General features: G+C 45.8%; 1 protein-coding gene across 6 annotated transcripts in view; it reads left to right on the top strand.

The window, feature by feature from the left end:
- Katnal2 (katanin catalytic subunit A1 like 2) overlaps nt 1-17,364 on the top strand; it is a 76,125-nt gene that overhangs the window by 2,452 nt on the left and 56,309 nt on the right. The window contains exon 2 of one of the 6 annotated variants that reach the window (XM_039097298.2): nt 4,223-4,370. The exons of the other annotated variants lie outside the window; for them this stretch is intronic. The gene's annotated coding sequence lies outside the window, so the exon portion shown is untranslated. The remainder of the gene's footprint in view (nt 1-4,222; nt 4,371-17,364) is intronic. 6 annotated transcript variants of the gene reach the window in all.

Raw genomic sequence — 17,364 nt, 5'->3', positions numbered from 1 at the left:
CTGAGGTCCCGAGGAAGGGAAAGGGTAGAGAGGAGGAGGTGACTGGTGAAATCCTTACAAAGAGCACTGGCTGTCCACGGGATTGTAATCGTTTAATTAAGATGCCATATTAAGATTTCCAGAGTGTTTCCTTCCGTGTGTCTGGTGTGGCCCAGACTGGTCTCAGATTTACCACTGGTTACTTGGCTTGAAGGAATTCATGCCCTCAGTCCTGAAAAACAGTGTAACACACTTTAAGATAATTTTCTCCCCTCTCTTCCTGTGCCTCACGCCTTTGCTTCCTCCTTTAGGAAGAATTTATAATGGATACATAACCCAGAAATGATATGTGAAGATTGTGTGTAAACACTGTTACATTTTATGTAAGACATTGGAAATGTATAGTCTGCCATCTGATACCCAGACGCCCCAGGACTCCAATGGATGCCTCACCTTCCACCCCACTGTGTGTGTGTGTGTGTGTGTGTGTGTGTGTGTGTGTAGGCTCATACATACTCGCACATATATGGTGTATCTTACAGATTTTTCTCTCTGGAGAACCCTGATGAATACAGATTTGTGTCTCAAGAATCTATGAAACGCTGATGCTCTTGGTGACTTTGGGTGGCAGATTTTCTCTTCTAGTATTTTAAAATTTAGTGTTTAATTAAAATAAGACCATATCCAAGGGCTAGGGATATAGATCAATTGGTAGAGCATCTCCGTAGCATGTAGGAAGCCCTCAGTTCCATCCTCAGCACAGCATATACGGGGCTTGGTAGCGGGTGCTTGTGGTCTTAGGAGGCAGAGGTCAGAGGGTAGAGGTCAGGGTCCACGCCAGCCTGAGATACCGGAGTGAGACCTTGTCGAAAGAAACAAAGTAACAGAAATAAGGTTATATCCAATTTGTATACCTCTGTGGTTTTTTGTTTGTTTAGAAGTTCAACTCAAATACAAGAACCTCTGAAATGCCGAGACCAGGCAGGTTGTAAGGAGTGGTAGCGTCAGTGTTTTAAATGTGAACATAATTAGAAGCAAATACTGACTGGATTAATGTCCAGGAATGGTTTTTTGGAAAGCCTGAGCCACACGCTCTTTTGTACACTGCAGATAAGTGGGGCCCAAAGCCAGTTTTCCTGTTTCTCACCCAGTTTCAGCTGATCGGAAGGGGCTCTTTGGTGAAGGCTGTGCACTTTTTTTTCCTCATGTACTTTATAAAGAGGTTTCTGCTTTGCCTAAGGTGAGCCTCTTGTATTAAAAATTACCCAGTATGTGTTCGGCTAATTGATGAAGCATTGACTAACTTTTAAAATGAGCCTTAAATGCCTTAGCTTTTATTAATTGCATGGATCCCTAAAAAAAAAAACAAGTAATTGAAAATTTAATTACCTCAGTGTTTTCCTTCAAAGAACTGAGGCTTATTAAACTTTAAATGTTCGAAACATTTAAGCATCTATTGAAATACCAATAGCTATAAACAATGTTCAGTTCTAAATACTAATTAAACAAATTCTGAATCACCATAAAGCTAAACTGAATTTTAAGTAACATGTGTTTTATGTTTTTGCTTTGTTCTTACACAAGGAAGATTAACTACTTCAACACTGACCATGACTGCAGCCTTGTGGGCATCTTTCAAATTGCTGTGGCTTTAAAAGCTACATCGTGATGTACTATGCACTGGTATAATCCCAGCAAGTGGGAGGCAGAGGCAGGAGGTCTGTTGTGGTTTGTCCTGAAGTTATCTGTATTTTGATGCTAATTCCACTGCCCCAAGGACAGCTGCCTAGTCTCACACTCAGAACTCAGGTGACTTCACCAGAACCACCTCCCCATTGAATTTGTCAAGTACAGGTGAGGGGCAGGTACAGGATAGAAGGAGGCCTGTCATTGGAGGAAAAGGAAGGATTGGGGTGGGGGAGAAGTTTGAAGGAAGAGGAGGAGACAGAGGAGAGGGTGAGAAGTCATGGCAGGTGATGTTAAGATTCTGCTCTGTGTATTTACAGGTTGTTATCAATGTTCCTAAGGGATGGATGGCACTGGGTATTGTATGTTTGAGTGGGCGATTATATCTTACCAATTGGGTCAAAGATTATTGTGTTGTGTGTTCTTTTATGTGAGGGTTTGAGTGTAGGAAAGTGTGCGGCTGGGATGTGTTTCCGGCCAAGATATCTAGCAGATATCTTGGGACACCGTGGTGCAGACCTAGCAGGTAAAAGACACCAATACTTTTTTATTTTTTATATTTTTACAACAACAGAGGACTACTACTGAGAGTTCAAAGGCAGCCTGTATAGTAAGTTCCAGGCTAGTATGAGCTAAATAGCTAGCAAGACCATGTTTCAAACCAAACAAAGCAAAACAAAAACCCAGAATATAAATGCATGAAACATCGTTGCTGAACCACATTCTTCTGGTTCAACCTGGACAAGACAGGGACACCTCTCAGACAAGCTGAAATACTTTGCCAGCATCAGGATATAACCATGAAGATAAATTACCACCACCAGGAATATCCAGATTTTGCATTAAAAACATCCATACTTTTTTGTTTGCATAAGTAACTTATTTAGGGGAGGAGGGTTGAGATAGTCACTCTGTAGATTATGCTGTTCTCTAATTTGTAATGATCCTCCTGCCTCTGCCTCAAACATTCTTATTGCCATGAGCCACCATGACCGGTTAGGTTCTACTTTTAGCCACAAAGAAATATAAATCTCATCACCCAGATACATCTTTTTTTTTTAAGATTGTAATTTTTGAGATTTGATTGATTGATTATGTATGTAAATATGTGTGAGTATATGCACGTGTGAGTGCAGGTGTTCATGGAAACTTTCGATCCCCTGGAGTGGCACTTAAGGCAGTTCCGGGTGCTAGAGACCAAATGCAGGTTCTCCACAAGAGCAGTAAATGCTCTTAATGGTAGAGCCATCCTCTATCCCTGGTCTTATTTTTATATGTATGTGTATCCACCACGTGTGCGCAGATGCCTGCAGAGGCCAAAGGCACAGGAGCTCTCAGAGATGGCGTTATAGGTAGTTGCCAGTTAACCAACCAGGGTGCTGGGAACTCAGATCTTCTGGAAGAACAGCAAGTGTTTATAACTTCTGAGCCCCATCTCCAGCCTCACCCAGATATACCTGAAAAGTACCTTTAAACTGATACACGGCTGGGCATGATGGTGCACACTTGTAATCGTAGCACCTGGGAGGCTGAGGCAGGTAAATCTCTGAACTCCAGGCCAGCTTGGTCTGCACAGAAAGCTCAGCCAGGGCTGCACAGTGAGACCTTAATTTTAAAAGTTGGTGCGGTCTTCCACCTTAAACTTCGATCGATAGCTGGTCCACGCTCTAGTTCTCTGGCTGTCGAGACCTGAGTGTAATCTGTAGTACTCATCTAAAGAGAGAGTAGCGTAGTGGTAGGCGCCTCCAACCCCAGAGCTTGAGCAGGCAGAGACGAAGAATTCACCACGCCTTATTTTGGTCAGCCAGTTCAGCCAAATTGGCAAGCTTCAGAGTTAGGGAGAGACCCTGTGCTAAACAAACAGACAAACAAACAAGCAAAAAACCTAAGTGCAGAAATATTGAGGAAGATACCTGACTTAGTTCTCTAGCATGTGTGAGTGAGTGTACACGTATGAACATGTGAGTGGGTGCACATGCATGTTTATGTGTGTGCACACACACAGAACAAAGGAAACTAAACTAAGACACAGCACTGGGGCATTGACTTTAGGCAGTGTGGTGGGGAGAGCAGTGCCTGGATTCTGGCATAGGAAGGAGAGACCCAAGAGCATGGCAGGTTTGCTGAGACAGGTTGGAGTTTGGGGTGCTTATCATTGGAATTTGGAGATTAGAGTCATAGAGAGGAGAGAGCTTTGAAGTGGAAACTTAAGGGCTCTTTGGAAAATCAGTTGGATGGTGTTTTGCTTGGGCAAACACGTGAAGGAGTGTTTAACTGAAGTGGACACAGGTGAAAAGCTAAGACAGGCTCACAACCATCTGTAGTGAGATTAGATGCCCTCTTCTAGTGTGTCTGAAGACACCTACAGTGTACTCAGATATATATATATATATATATATATATATATATATATATAATTAAAAAAAAGAGTACCCTAAACTTTGGACACCCTCAGACCCATTGGTGGCCTATAATCCCAGCACGTGGTAAACTGGGTCAGGAGGATTGCTAGTTCAAGGCCAGCCTGGACTGACTAGTAAATTTTGGGTTGGTTTAGACCTTATGCAAGAGACAGACAAGCTTCACAGATGGCCTAGTGGGGAGAGGTGCTTGTCACTGAGCTTGAAAGCCTGACTTCAGCCCCCGGAACCTGCATGGTCGAGAGAGAAAGTCAGCTCCCCTGGATTTCCCTCTGACCCCAACAGGTACCCCCTGAAATTTTTTAATAGAGTTTTAAAAGAGAGGAAACAAAAAAGTCTTAATTGATATCCTCAATGGCTATCACAGGATAAAAAATTACTAAAGCCATAAGAAACAAGAAAAACCGAGGCCAGAAAAAAAAAAGCTGCCAATTTCAAATTGATTCAGAAATATTACAGAAAACAAATTAGTAAGCAAGCACTTAAAAAAATGCCTAGTCAACAGGGCTGGAGAACTGGCTCAACAATGAAAAGCACTCTCTTGCAGAGGCCAAGGTGCTGCTCCTATCACCTGCTGTTAACAATCATTTGCCAAGGGCCAGGCTTGGTGTGGAGAGCATGTCTGGGAATGGTGAAACAAACGGCTCAAAGTCTCATCATGGTCCAACCTGAGGCCTTTGCTGTGCTGGAGAGAGCTTTCCAGCTTTCCGTTCTTTGGTCTCTCTCTCTCTCTCTCTCTCTCTCTCTCTCTCTCTCTCTCTCTCCCTCTCTCCCTCCCTCCCTCTCTCCCTCCCTCTCTCTCTCTCTCTCTCTCTCTCTCTCTCTCCCTCTGATCTTCTGATCTTCCTTTCTCTCTGATCTGCTTTCTCTGGAGCTCTCCAGACAGCGCTCGCTTTCTCTCTCTCTCTCTCTCTCTCTCTCTCTCTCTCTCTCTCTCTCTCTCTCTCTGTGTGTGTGTGTGTGTGTGTGTGTGTGTGTGTGTGTGTGTGTGTGTGTGTGTGTGTGTTCTGCTCAAGACAGTTCCCCCAGCAGTTCTCTCCTCTGGATAGCTCATCTCCTACAGATCTTAAGCCCAGTCTTTCATTTTACATATCAATCCAGTCATTTACTTCTGGTTCCCTTTTGGTTATCCTATGAATGAGCATCCGGATACCCAGCACACATTTTGTTTTAACATTGCAAAAGAATTCAGAGATCTGCATGCCTCTGCTAAGCACAGTTGCTAAGCTAGCAGGGTGGGACCACCTCCTGAAATGACCATTTCTACCACATCTGGGCCTAACCTTACTCTGTCCCAGCCTTGAACTCAGGAATCTGCCTGCACTTGTATCATCCTGTCTTTGTATCTTTTTAACAAGCTGGCTCATAGTGTAGCTGCCTCTGTTCCTTTAGATTTGTGAAGTCCCTCATAATTCATATCACATCCTTAGTTTTTGCACAATCGAGAAATATATTTTCATGTTCTTAGAGTTTTTTCCCCCAACCTTAAGGCATATACCATTTTGCTAAGACATTAGCCACACCTTTGCCTGCTAGACTCCTGCTGCCTGATTATCATGGAGTCATTAACATTAACAAGGAGGACATTCCTTAAAGGAGTAATGTAGAACATGTACATTATTATACTACCAAGCCTTATGCACACAGCGGCTCTCTACACTGTTGGAGACCCACACCTGTTGTCCCTGTACCTGGAGCAGGAACTGTGTCATTCTGTACCCACTAAGACGATACTGTGCCTGTTCTGGTTTCTGGCACCAGTCACAAAGTTAGTACACAGTCAGTCATACACGCAGGAAAGACATACACGTAAACAAACACCCTGCCAAAATATCCTTACAGATTTGACAGAAAACATGACCATAAGGCGGAGAAAAGCACAATAATGAGAAATGGGAAGCTGGGGTAAGACACACGCCTTTCCTCCTCCCCTCTCCGTCTCTCTCAGTCTCTGTCTCTCTCCTCTGTCTTCTCTGTCTGTTTTGTTGTTGTTGTTGTTGTTGTTTTGGAGACAGGGTTTTTCTGTGTAGCCCTGGTAGTCCTGGAGACCAAGCTGGTCTCAAACTCAGAGATTTGCTTGCTACTGTCCCCTACTCCTACTTGGATCTAATGCGTGTATCACCACTACCACCACTGGGCTAATCCTAGCATTCAGGGGCAGGAGCAGTTGGATCTCTTTGAGTTTGAAGTTAGCCTGGTCCACATATTGAGACCCTGTCTCTCTCTCTCTCTCTCTTTCTCTCTCTCTCTCTCTCTCTCACACACACACACACACACACACACACACACACACACACACGAATAAAATGGAACTTCAAGAGTTGAAAAGCATAGTACTGGGGTTGGGGATTTAGCTCAGTGGTAGAGCGCTTGCCTAGCAAGCACAAGGCCCTGGGTTCAGTCCCCAGCTCTGAAAAAAAAAAAAAAGAAAAAGAAAAAAAAAAAAAAAAGAAATGACGTAAACTGAAGCACACAGAGAAAGTCTGAAGGAACAGAATGAAGGGCACAGCCCAGCGAAATACAAATTCCTAATCAAGGGTGAAGTTGGGAAGGAGAAAAGTATATGAAGAGATTATGGCCAAACTTGGTCCTATAGATTGTAAAACCTCCAAAGCCTCCAAGCCAGAGAAATAGCTCCCCGACTGTCAAGGCAAGCGCTGGGCCGTGATATTGTGAGCTGCTGCTTAGAAGCCAGCGTGGCAAGGAGCTGGAGGCAACTTCCGGCCAACAGGCAACCAGAATCGACTCTGCTAATCACCGTCCAGGAGAGAGGGTATCTTATGATAGGAAGGTTCTAAATTTCAGAAGAGTATTTATTAACCGCGCATGTTTCTTAAAACTCATTGATCTGGTCCCTCTCCCCATTGTATATATATGTGTGTACCTGAGTGGGAGCAGGTGCTCCTGGTGGCCAGAAGAGGGAGGCAGATGCTGTCGTGGTTTAAATAACAATGGCCCTATAGACTCATAGATTTGAACATTTGGGGAGTAGCATTAGGAGGTGTGACCTTGTTAGAGGAAGTGTGTCACTGGGGGTGGGCTTTGAGGTTTCAAATACTTAAGCCAGGCCCTATGGTGCACTCTCAGTTCCTGCAGCCTGCAGATCCAGATGTGGAACCCTCAGCGACCTCTTCAGTGCCATGTCTGCCTGCACACAGTGCTTCCCACCATGATAACAGTGAACCGAACCACTGAAACTTAAACCAGCCCCACTTATAAGAGTTTCTGGGGTCACAGGGTCTCTCCACAGGAATTGGAAACCCTAAGTATAATGGATACCCTGGGACTGGAGATGCAGGCACGTGTAAGCAGCCTGACCTGGGCGCTGCTCACTGCAGCCAGGTCCTCTGCACAACAGCCAGTGCTCTCCTCCTCTCCAGCCCTCTGTACTCTTCAGTTGGGTACATTTTGTTGTGTATAAATGTTAGGCTTACTATAGTAGATTTAAGAAGTGTGTGTGTGTGTGTGTGTGTGTGTGTGTGTGTGTGTGACAGAGAGAGAGAGAGAGAGAGAGAGAGAGAGAGAGAGAGAGAGAGAGAACCATGTATATGCACCGGGCAGTTGTGAGAGTACCACTGTGGGAGCCACCAGTCAGCTGAACCCCCGTCCTCTGGTATAGCACCAAGTATTCTTTTTTTTTTTTTTTCTTGGTTCTTTTTTCTGGAGCTGGGGACCGAACCCAGGGCCTTGCGCTTCCTAGGTAATTGCTCTACCACTGAGCTAAGTCCCCAACCCCGCACCAAGTATTCTCAATCATTAGCCATCTCTGCAGCCTCCACACAGTTTGATCTTTATAAAGACACAAACGTGGAAACAGGTTTGATGCAGTAACCACTTTTTATAATTTTTGTAATATTTTAATTTTATTTATTATATATAAGCACACTATAGCTACCTTCAGACACACCAGAAGAGGACATAAGATTCTATTATAGATGGTTGTGAGCCACCATCTGGCTGCTGGGATTTGAACTCAGGACCTCTGGAAGAACGGTTAGAGCTCTTAACCGCTGAGCCATGTCCTTTTAAATCCTGGGACTTGGTAGGCTAAGGTCCGCCTCACGGACAGTTCAAAGCTAGCAGGGCCGGGGTTGGGGATTTAGCTCAGTGGTAGAGCGCTTGCCTAGCAAGCACAAGGCCCTGGGTTCAGTTCCCAGCTCCGAAAAAAAGAAAAGAAAAAAAAGCTAGCAGGGCCAAGCAAGAGCTTGTTTATAGAATGTGTTGGCACGTATCCACATGTCTGTAGTACCATCACTCAGGGACAGAAGCATCAGAAACGTTGCAAGTTTGAGGGCAGCCTGGCCTACATCGCAAGTTCCAAGCCAGGCTTACATAGTAAGAGACCTTGTCTCAAAAACAAACAGAAAAGTGTAAAATAAAAAGTCAATGCCACTTTTCCTACAATTGACTCTTTTAAAAACCAATTATTTAATGTATGAGTACTCTATCTGCATGTACACCTATGTGCCAGGAGAGGGCATCAGAGTAGCTGTGAGCCACCATGTGGTGGCTGAGAATTGAACTGAGGACCTCTGGTGGAGCAGTCAGTTCTCCTAACTGCTGAGCCATCTCTCCTACAATTGACTCTTGCCCAGTTTATCTCTTACCCTTCGTTATGAGACACTTTTCATAGGGAGATTCAATGCATCTCTCTCACACACACACACTCTTACCCCAGGAAGGAAACCCATGGCCAACCAAAGTAACGAGGGCGAGGGCGTCAAAATCCAACTTGGCGAATCGAGTTTTTATTGGGGTTCCTGCAGGAGTGTGGGTGAGGGGTTAGTTACAGGACCAGAACTGAGTCAAGAGCAGCTTCATCACTGCAAAGCCCACCCCAGCAGGACTCCCAAGAACTGCACATCTGGAGCTCTCCCCACACATCTGGAACAGTGCACAGCTTGCAGGCAGTTCCCTGCATATCTCAGGGAGCACACGGTACTGTTTTTATGTTTCTGGCTGACACTGTTTAGCACGATCATCTCCAGCTCCACTCATTTTCCTGCCAGTGACAGGTCAGAGCAGAGGGTCCCCTCCCAGCAGCTGCTGCTCAGCCTCCCGCCCAGCCCAGCAGGTGTTTTCTGCAGCTGTCGCTGTGCAAAGGGGCCCCAGTGAATCTTGCAAGCTTTGGCTTTCCCTAGACCTGTGAGGTTTGTTGACCTCCTGAGTCTCATGAGCACCAACCCCTCCTGGAGAGAACGTTGCAGTATGGAGGAGACAACCGTCAGTAACGTCCTATTCCTTTATGCGTCATAATAGCATATGGGCTTTTATATTTCTTTTATACAGAAGGGAATAATTTCTTCATCCTGTGTCCCCTTATTTTATTACCTGTGTTGAAAGTCTTTCTTTTCCATATATTAACTTTACAAAGTAGTGGGCCTTGTTATGCCGTTTCCATCCATGAGCAGAATGCACTTTTTTTTTTTTTTTCCGGAGCTGGGGACTGAACTCAGGGCCTTGTGCTTGCTAGGCAAGCACTCTACCACTGAGCTAAATCCCCAACTCCCAGAATGCACTTTTAAGTATATTCCCACCCTGTAACCCTGTCTCATCCCTTGTCTCCTTCCTACTAGGTTCTGTGCTCTCCCTAAATTGTCTCTGGTTTATTTATCAAGTCAGGGTCCTGCTGTATAGCCCTAACTAGCCTGGCACTAGCTACATAACCCAGGCTGGACTTGGCCATTCCAGTCTTCCCACCTCAGCACTCCGAGTGTTGGGTTACAGGCATGTACTACCTTACTCTGCTTAAAAACTAAAAACCAAAAACCAAAACCCCAAACCCAAAACAACCTAGATGCTGCACATTGGAAAGAACTGTGACATTTGTCTTTCTGATACTGACTTATTTTGTTTAGCATGATAATCTCCAGTTTTATCCACTTTTTCTGCAAATGATGTAATTTTGTTCTTAGTCTTTATTCATAAAAAATAGCATCACAGAAGAGTCCCTCAGGTCTTTGTTTCTGCCTTAGCAACAACACATTGGTATCCACTTTGTCCATTCCCCCACTGTAGGCATCTGGACTAGTTCCACAACTTGTCTGTGGTGAGTTATGTCTCAGTAAACATGGAGGTGCATGCATCTTCTCGTGTGCCAACTTGGATCCCTTCATGCCTTTACCCAGGACTGGTGTAGTAGGATGACATTACAGTTGAATGTTTAATTGGCTTTGTTTGTTTCTGAGACAGGGTCTCACTGTGTTCTTACCACATGTGTCCTTTCACCCTCCTTAATGTTGTCCCTAAATACTTGGGGAGAATATTCTTGGTTTCAGTTGTCCCTGTTGTAAGGCAGGGTCACTGTAGTCCAGGTTGACTTCAAGCTCAGCTGTTGCTGAAAATGACCTTGATTGAACTCCAGTTCTTAGTGTTGGGACAACAGGCATGTCCTGCCTAGTGCCCTTTCAATGGCTGTTGTGATGGTGTTTGTGGTTGTCAACTTGACTACATCTGGCATGAACTAGATGACTGAGCATACCTGTGAGGGATTCCTTTTTCTGAATCAAATCATTTGAAGTGGGAAGACCCACTTCTAACGCAGATCTTTGAGTTGGGAAGATTCACCGTTAATCTGGACTACGCCTTCTCCTGGCAGCCTAGATAAGGGACATAGAAGAAGTAAGCCGTCTGTCCGTCTGTCTCTCTGCTTGCTTGCTTTCTCATCGTTTCCCTAGCAAGTCTCTTCACTGGCATTAAAGGCTGCTTCCTGATATTCCGGCCTATACTGAAGACCAGATGAGGCATCTACCCTCATAGATTGAACAACTACTGAAGTCTTGGACCTTTGTGTTGGTGGACAACCATTGTTGGACCATGGGCTGTAAGCCACTCTAATAAATTCCCTTTCTCTCTACAGAGAGATTCATTCGATATGTCCTGTTTCTCTAGAGAACTCTAATAACAACTGTGGAGCGACACCATGACCAAGGCAACTTGTTTTTTGCTTTGTTTTTTTTGAGACAGGATTTCTGTATGTAACGTCAGCTGTCCTGGAACTCACTTTGTAGACCAAGCTGACCCCAAGCTCATAAACTGCCTTTGTCTCCTGGGTACTAGGAGTAAAAGTGTGCACCACCACTGCCTGGTGACCAAAGTAACTTATGAAAGAAAACATTAACAGGGGCTTGCTTATAGTTTCAGAGGACGTCTTAGTGTCCTACTGCTGTGAAGAGACACCATGACCATGGCAACTCTTATAAAGGAAAACATTTAATTGGGGCTGGCTTACAGTTCAGAGATCCAGTCCATGTTAGCATGGTGGGCAGCATGGTGACTTTCAGACAGATGTGGTACTGGATAGTAGCTGAGAGTTCTGCATCTGGCTCTACAGGCAGCAGGGAGACCCTGGGCCTGGCTTGAGCATTTAAAACCCAAGACCCACCACCAGGGACACACTTCCTCCAACAAGGCCATACTTTTTAATCCCTGTTAAGTAGTACCACTCAGTAATGACCAAGCATTCAAATACATGAGTCTATGGGAGCTGTTCCTATTTGCCCCATAGAGGGTAATTCTATGACAGTCATGGCTTGGAGCATGGCAGTAGACAGGCATGGTACGCTGGGGCAATAGCTAAGAGCTTAACATCCTTATCCAAAAGCTGGAGGCAACAGGAGAGTCTGGGCCTGGCATCTGCTTTCTGAAACTCAAAGCTCTCCTTCAGTGACACACCTCCTCCAACAAGCCCACACCTCATAACCCTTCCCTCAAGTAGTTCCCCATCTAGAGGGCAAACATTCAAATACATGAGCCTTTGGGGGCCTTCCTCACAGAAACCACCACAGCTGACACACCAGGCAGGGAAGATGATTTTCAGGCCACAAAATATTAGCAACCACAAAGGAAAAGATCTCTGAAGGAGGTGGGGGCAGTAAATCCCACAGAATGTCAAAGAGCAATGCTGGCAATTTAAGAACTTCCAGATTCAGTTTCGGGATTGGAATTTTCTGGGCCTTGTATAGAGTAGAGAAAGGGGCCAGGTGTGGTACAAACATGTACTTGAATGCTTGGAGGCTGGGATGGGAGGCTTGATGCCAGCTAAGGTTAAATAGTGAGATTATGTCTCCCAAACACTCCAAGACAAAGAACTGGGACAGGAAACTGGGCTAAAGCAACTTGACATCTTTTATTTCTAGAACAGAGCCTCTGATGTCTTCCAGCTCTCCAATGTGCTGGGTCCTAGATTCTGCTTTTGTGACCAGAGCACTTAGAAGGTGGCATCACTACACAGGCTCTCGGGTTTTTTGCTTTTGGAGACAGCGTCTTACCATATAGCCCTGACTGCACTTGAGCTCAACAGAGCTTTGCCAATGCTGTCTCCTGAGGCTGGGACTAAAGGGGTATATTGTGATGCCTGGCCAAGACTCTTTAGAGTGGTAAATGCCTTGGAAAAGGTGGCTTCAAAGGCCATAACCATATTTTGTGGAGCAGAAATATGCACAAACTTCCATACAGGTGCACAACAAAGAGAAACTCCTCAAAGAGAAATGGCTGTTCTAGAGTCTCTCTCTCTCTCTCTCTCTCTCTCTCTCTCTCTCTGTGTGTGTGTGTGTGTGTGTGTGCGCGCACGCGCGCGTGTGTGTGCACATGCACCTATGTGCCTAGGCTGGCCTTGAACTCCAGAGAATTATCTTTACCCCCTGGCCTTCCTGGCTTGCTGGGCCATGGCAAGACAAGAGAACGTAGATAAATATCTCTGGAAAGTGGAAAAGTAGTCAAGTGAGAACAAGGAAGACTATTTGCCAGGACTTGCAGGAGAGCCTTTAGCAGAGACCGTAGCATCACTACGGGAAAAGAGGAGGACTTTGGAGAGCTCCTTTTTTGTTTTGTTTTGTTTTGTTTTCCCTTGAGACACAACTACATAACCGACTCAGGCCTTCCATTCACCGTGTAGTCCTACAGAGTCTACATGTCAAGCAGTGAGGTTGCACGTGTGTGCTACCGTTTGCCTGGCTCGTTTTTACAAGGTTTTCTATGCATTTCCTGTTTGTTATTGTCTTTACATATTCACACTAATCAAGAAATCCAGTATATAAACACAGGGAACAAATGATGCAGGGGAATGGGTGACACCATCACAGTGTTTGACAGAAGAAGCCAGAAAGATACATGCATCTCATAGGCAGAATCCAGAATCTTTTTTCTTTAAAAGAAGTTATTGTCTTGGATAGTTTTATGTCAGCTAGACGGACATGAGCTAGAGTCATCTAAAAGGAAGGAGCCTCAATTGAGAAAACATCTCTGTAGATCCAGCTCTAAGGCATTTTCTTAATGCGTTGTTGATGGGGGCGGGCCCAGCTCACTGTGGGTGGTGCCATCCCTGGGCTGGTGGTTCTGAGTCCTATAAGAAAGCAGGCTGAGCAAGTCATGGGAACAAGCTAGTAAGCAGCCCTTCTCCATGGCCTCTGCATCAGCTCCTGCCTCCAGGTTCCTCCCATGTTTGAGTTCCAGTCCCGACTCCCTTCAGTGATGAGCAGTGCTGTGGAAGCGAAAGCTGAAGAGACCCTGTCCTCCCCAGGTTACCTTGGTCATCGTGATTCATCACAGCATTAGAAACCCTAACTAAGACAGAAATAATGTTAGAAGCAAATAGGAATAGGACCAGTGGGAGGGACAGAGGGGACAAGTGACAGCGATCGATAGAGGGAATGTGCTCAAAGCACACCATATGCAAATATAAGGTCATAAAACCCATTATTTCACACAATTAATTGATGTTAATTAAAATGAATTTTAGAAAAGGTGTTGAATACAAATATAGTTCATATAGATGTAAAAACAAGATAAAGCCAGATGTAGGGGCTCATGCCTTTAATCTTAGCACCCAGGAGGCAGAGGCTGGCAGATAAATCTCTTGTGAGTTTGAGGCCAGCCTGGTCTACACAGTGAATTCCAAGAGCACCAGAGCGACATAATAAAGACCCCTTCTCAAGAAAATTAGCAGGCTTCAAATATGTCAAAAACTGCCAAAAACTTTAGGATTCTGGGTATCCAAGAAGTCTTTCTTTAGTCTGAGATTTGGCAAAGCTCCCTTGAATAATGCTTTAGTAATTTCTCGGTTCATACGGTGCTACCCAGAGATTTATTTATACAAATACTACCACTGTCCAGGTATTTAACAACGAGCACTTGCAATGTGGGATGGCAGTCACAGCCCTGGACAACTGCAGAGCTCAGAGTATGGCAGTCACAGCCCTGGACAACTGCAGAGCTCAGAGCATGGCAGTCACTGCCCTGGAGAACTGCAGAGCTCAGAGCCCTGGTTGGGGTCATAAGAAAGACTCTAGTTTTCTAGATTTCACTGCAAGGAGGGCTCTTGGCTTCTCTTTGGGCCAGATTTCTAATGGTTTATCTTCTTGGCCACAAGCAGGGCAGTTTCCCAAGCAGTGGATTTCCTGATGTTGACCATTGTCATGGTGAGAACCCTTCTGGTGCTGGGACTGGTGTGAACTGTATGATTCAAGTTGCTCCTACTGCTGGCACTGCTGGCAGGGGTGGTTTCCGTGTGGGAGGGGTTGGTGGGATTCCGGCCTTGTCTGAGACTGCTGCCCCTCCCACCAGAACTGCGTTTTTCAGGATTTTCTCCCTGTGACAGTGAATTTTCTGTAACTGGTCTGTTTCTCAGGTAGTTCTTGGTTATGCCTCTTTATGCCATATAGCTGAGTAGACATGCTTTCCTGCAGAGCTGGCTCAAGGACAGAATTGGGGATTCCTGTCCCTCCTCAGATGAATTTGCCTTGTAAAGCCACAGCTGAAGGCTGCAGAATACACTGTCCAGCCCATCACCTCATAGACCAGCCCCTCCTCTTTCTCCTATCCCTGGAGCAAAGGGTGTTTTCCCCATCTGGTTGGAAGGATACCCACTGGTGGCCTACAGCCTGGGTAATGCAGGGTGTGGCTGTGCCGTGGCTGCAGGGGAGATCTTTTCAGCCTACCCCAGTTGCTTTCACAGGTTGCACTTTCCCTGACTTGTTTCTGTACACAGTGGATGTATATGTATATGTATATGTATATGTATATGTATATGTATATGTATATGTATATGTATATGTATATATGCATATGCCCAAGATTTTTAATCCCTTTTAAACTTCTTGTTTCCTTGAGTGGAGGCTGACGTTTTCGTTGTCTTTTTCTTTTCATTTTTATTTTTTTAAAGATTTATTTATTTTACGTATCTGAGTACACTGTAGCTGTCTTCAGACACACCAGAAGAGGACATCGGATCCCATTACAGATGGTTGTGAGCCATCACATAGTTGCTGGGAATTGAACTCAGGACCTCTGCAAGAGCAGTCTCAAAGACGAAGGACTCTTCCTTCGCAGACCTTCCATACCCACTGGATATATGAGGCTTCTCTTTCAGTAACTTGGGAATGCTTGAAATCTGTTCCGCCCCGGCACCGGGTCTGCCGCCACTGTCGCCGCTACCATGTCTACTCTGTTCCAGCAGTTTGGATCTGGTGTTTTTGGGTCAGATTGGCTTTCCTCCAAGCACTTAGGCACTTCCAGCCTGTTTGCAGCCATTTGCCATTGGGCAAACATTTAGCGACCCTGCACTGGCTCTCCCTTCTCCTCTCTTTCCAGCCACCACTAGAGGGCGGCCGGCGCCTCCCGCTGCCTCTGAGGGCAGCCTTGGTTTTTCTGCTGTTGAAAAGGCCCTGTGGGATTTCTGGCCCTTCAGAGCTGGTTATTTCTCATCACCCACCAGGCTGACTTCCTGTTCTTGCTCTTACTCATGCGATCTCTCCCCTGGGGACCCTCTCGAGGCCCACCTATATCAGAAGGCCTTTCCCAAGCATTGCCTGGGATTCTTTAGTGATAGATTGTGGTTCGCTGCCGTGGGATAGGGACAGGACAGCTGAGCATGAGAAGGCCTGGCACATGGTGGTCGTGAGAAGGCTCCTGATGTAGAGGAGAAGCTGGTACAACTGTGGGGAGGGAGCTGCGGGTGTCTCCTCTCCCAGTTATGGGTCCTCTAATATAAGGGACCCTGGTGCTCCCGCTTTCTGCCCTCTCTGAGCGGATGCTCTCAGCTATGGAGTTGGCTCCTGGGTGCTGTCATGTTTATGGGGTCGCACTGAAATTATGATTCCCCTGAAGAGTATCCCCGGGGTGCTTTCAATCTCGGCTGTCTCCAAAATCCTGTGGGCCAGGCTCGGGTGGGGCCCAGCAGAGCTAGCTTCTTCAAGTCTTTGGCGAGGGAGCGAATCAAGTTGTAAACCATCTACCTTGTACAGGTCTCCACAAGAATGCCTATGGTTAGAGTTTCTTCAGGTCTTACCACAGCTTCTCAGGGTCAGCGCTGGGAGCCAGGAGGGCTGCAGCTTCAGCACTGCGCCAAGCACCCTCTCGGCTGCCATCACTGTCCCTGGTGCAACCACCTCCTAGCAGCAAGGTAGTAGGGTTGTTCCTCAGCTCTGCGCAGGTCGGCCTCTGGCCTCTAGCAGCGACCTTTGCTGCATGCTCATGTCCGAGGCTGGCTGAAGCTCAAGCGGGAGACGCTGGTCCTGACAGGTGTCCCCTCTGCTGGCTGAAATCCATGCTTTAACTGCTATGTGCTATCTGTTGGTGGGCTACCCTGGCTAGACTTTGTTTCCTGCCCACTACCGATTGGTCAAATCATCAGAACATCATCAGGGATTGATGATCACTTTTACCAAACCACTTTAGAGAGTTCTAAATCTCTATATTAGGGAAAAAAAAGCAGCCCAGGTCAGAAAAGTCCAGTGAATTTGCATACACCCCCAGATGAAGAAAAGAAGAAACTGAATTCTAATAGCCTAGGTCCAGCGTGAGCACAGTAGAAAACTAAAGAGAAAGACAGGTGTGTCTCCAGACAAAAAGCCCTGTGTCTGGTTGCTTTCCCAGGTATGGATGCTCTGAAGATATTGAAGATATACATCAAAGACACTCTTCCTAGCCAGGTGTAGTGGGTTTGCCTGTAATCTCTGCACGTGGGGAAGTAGAGGCAGGTGGATCTCTGTGACTTCTGTCTGGTCTGCATAGTAATAATAATTAAAAATAAGTGAAGACTTCCCTGAATGGACCAGATGGCTATACATTGCGACCATTCAGTATCGCCAGCAGGCTGTGACAGAGTATCCCATGACACATCCATTGTCAGGAGAGCACCTACCCTTAAGCCAGAAGGGCTACATTTTATTTACTATTAAAACGTAGAACTAGGGCTGGAGAGATGGCTCAGCAGTTAAGAACACTGACTGCTCTTCCAGAGGTCCTGAATTCAAATCCTAGCAACCACATGGTGGTTCAC

Source organism: Rattus norvegicus, chromosome 18 (assembly GCF_036323735.1).
Source record: "Rattus norvegicus strain BN/NHsdMcwi chromosome 18, GRCr8, whole genome shotgun sequence".
NCBI lineage: Eukaryota > Metazoa > Chordata > Mammalia > Rodentia > Muridae > Rattus > Rattus norvegicus.
This window is presented reverse-complemented; position numbering and strand designations above follow the sequence as displayed.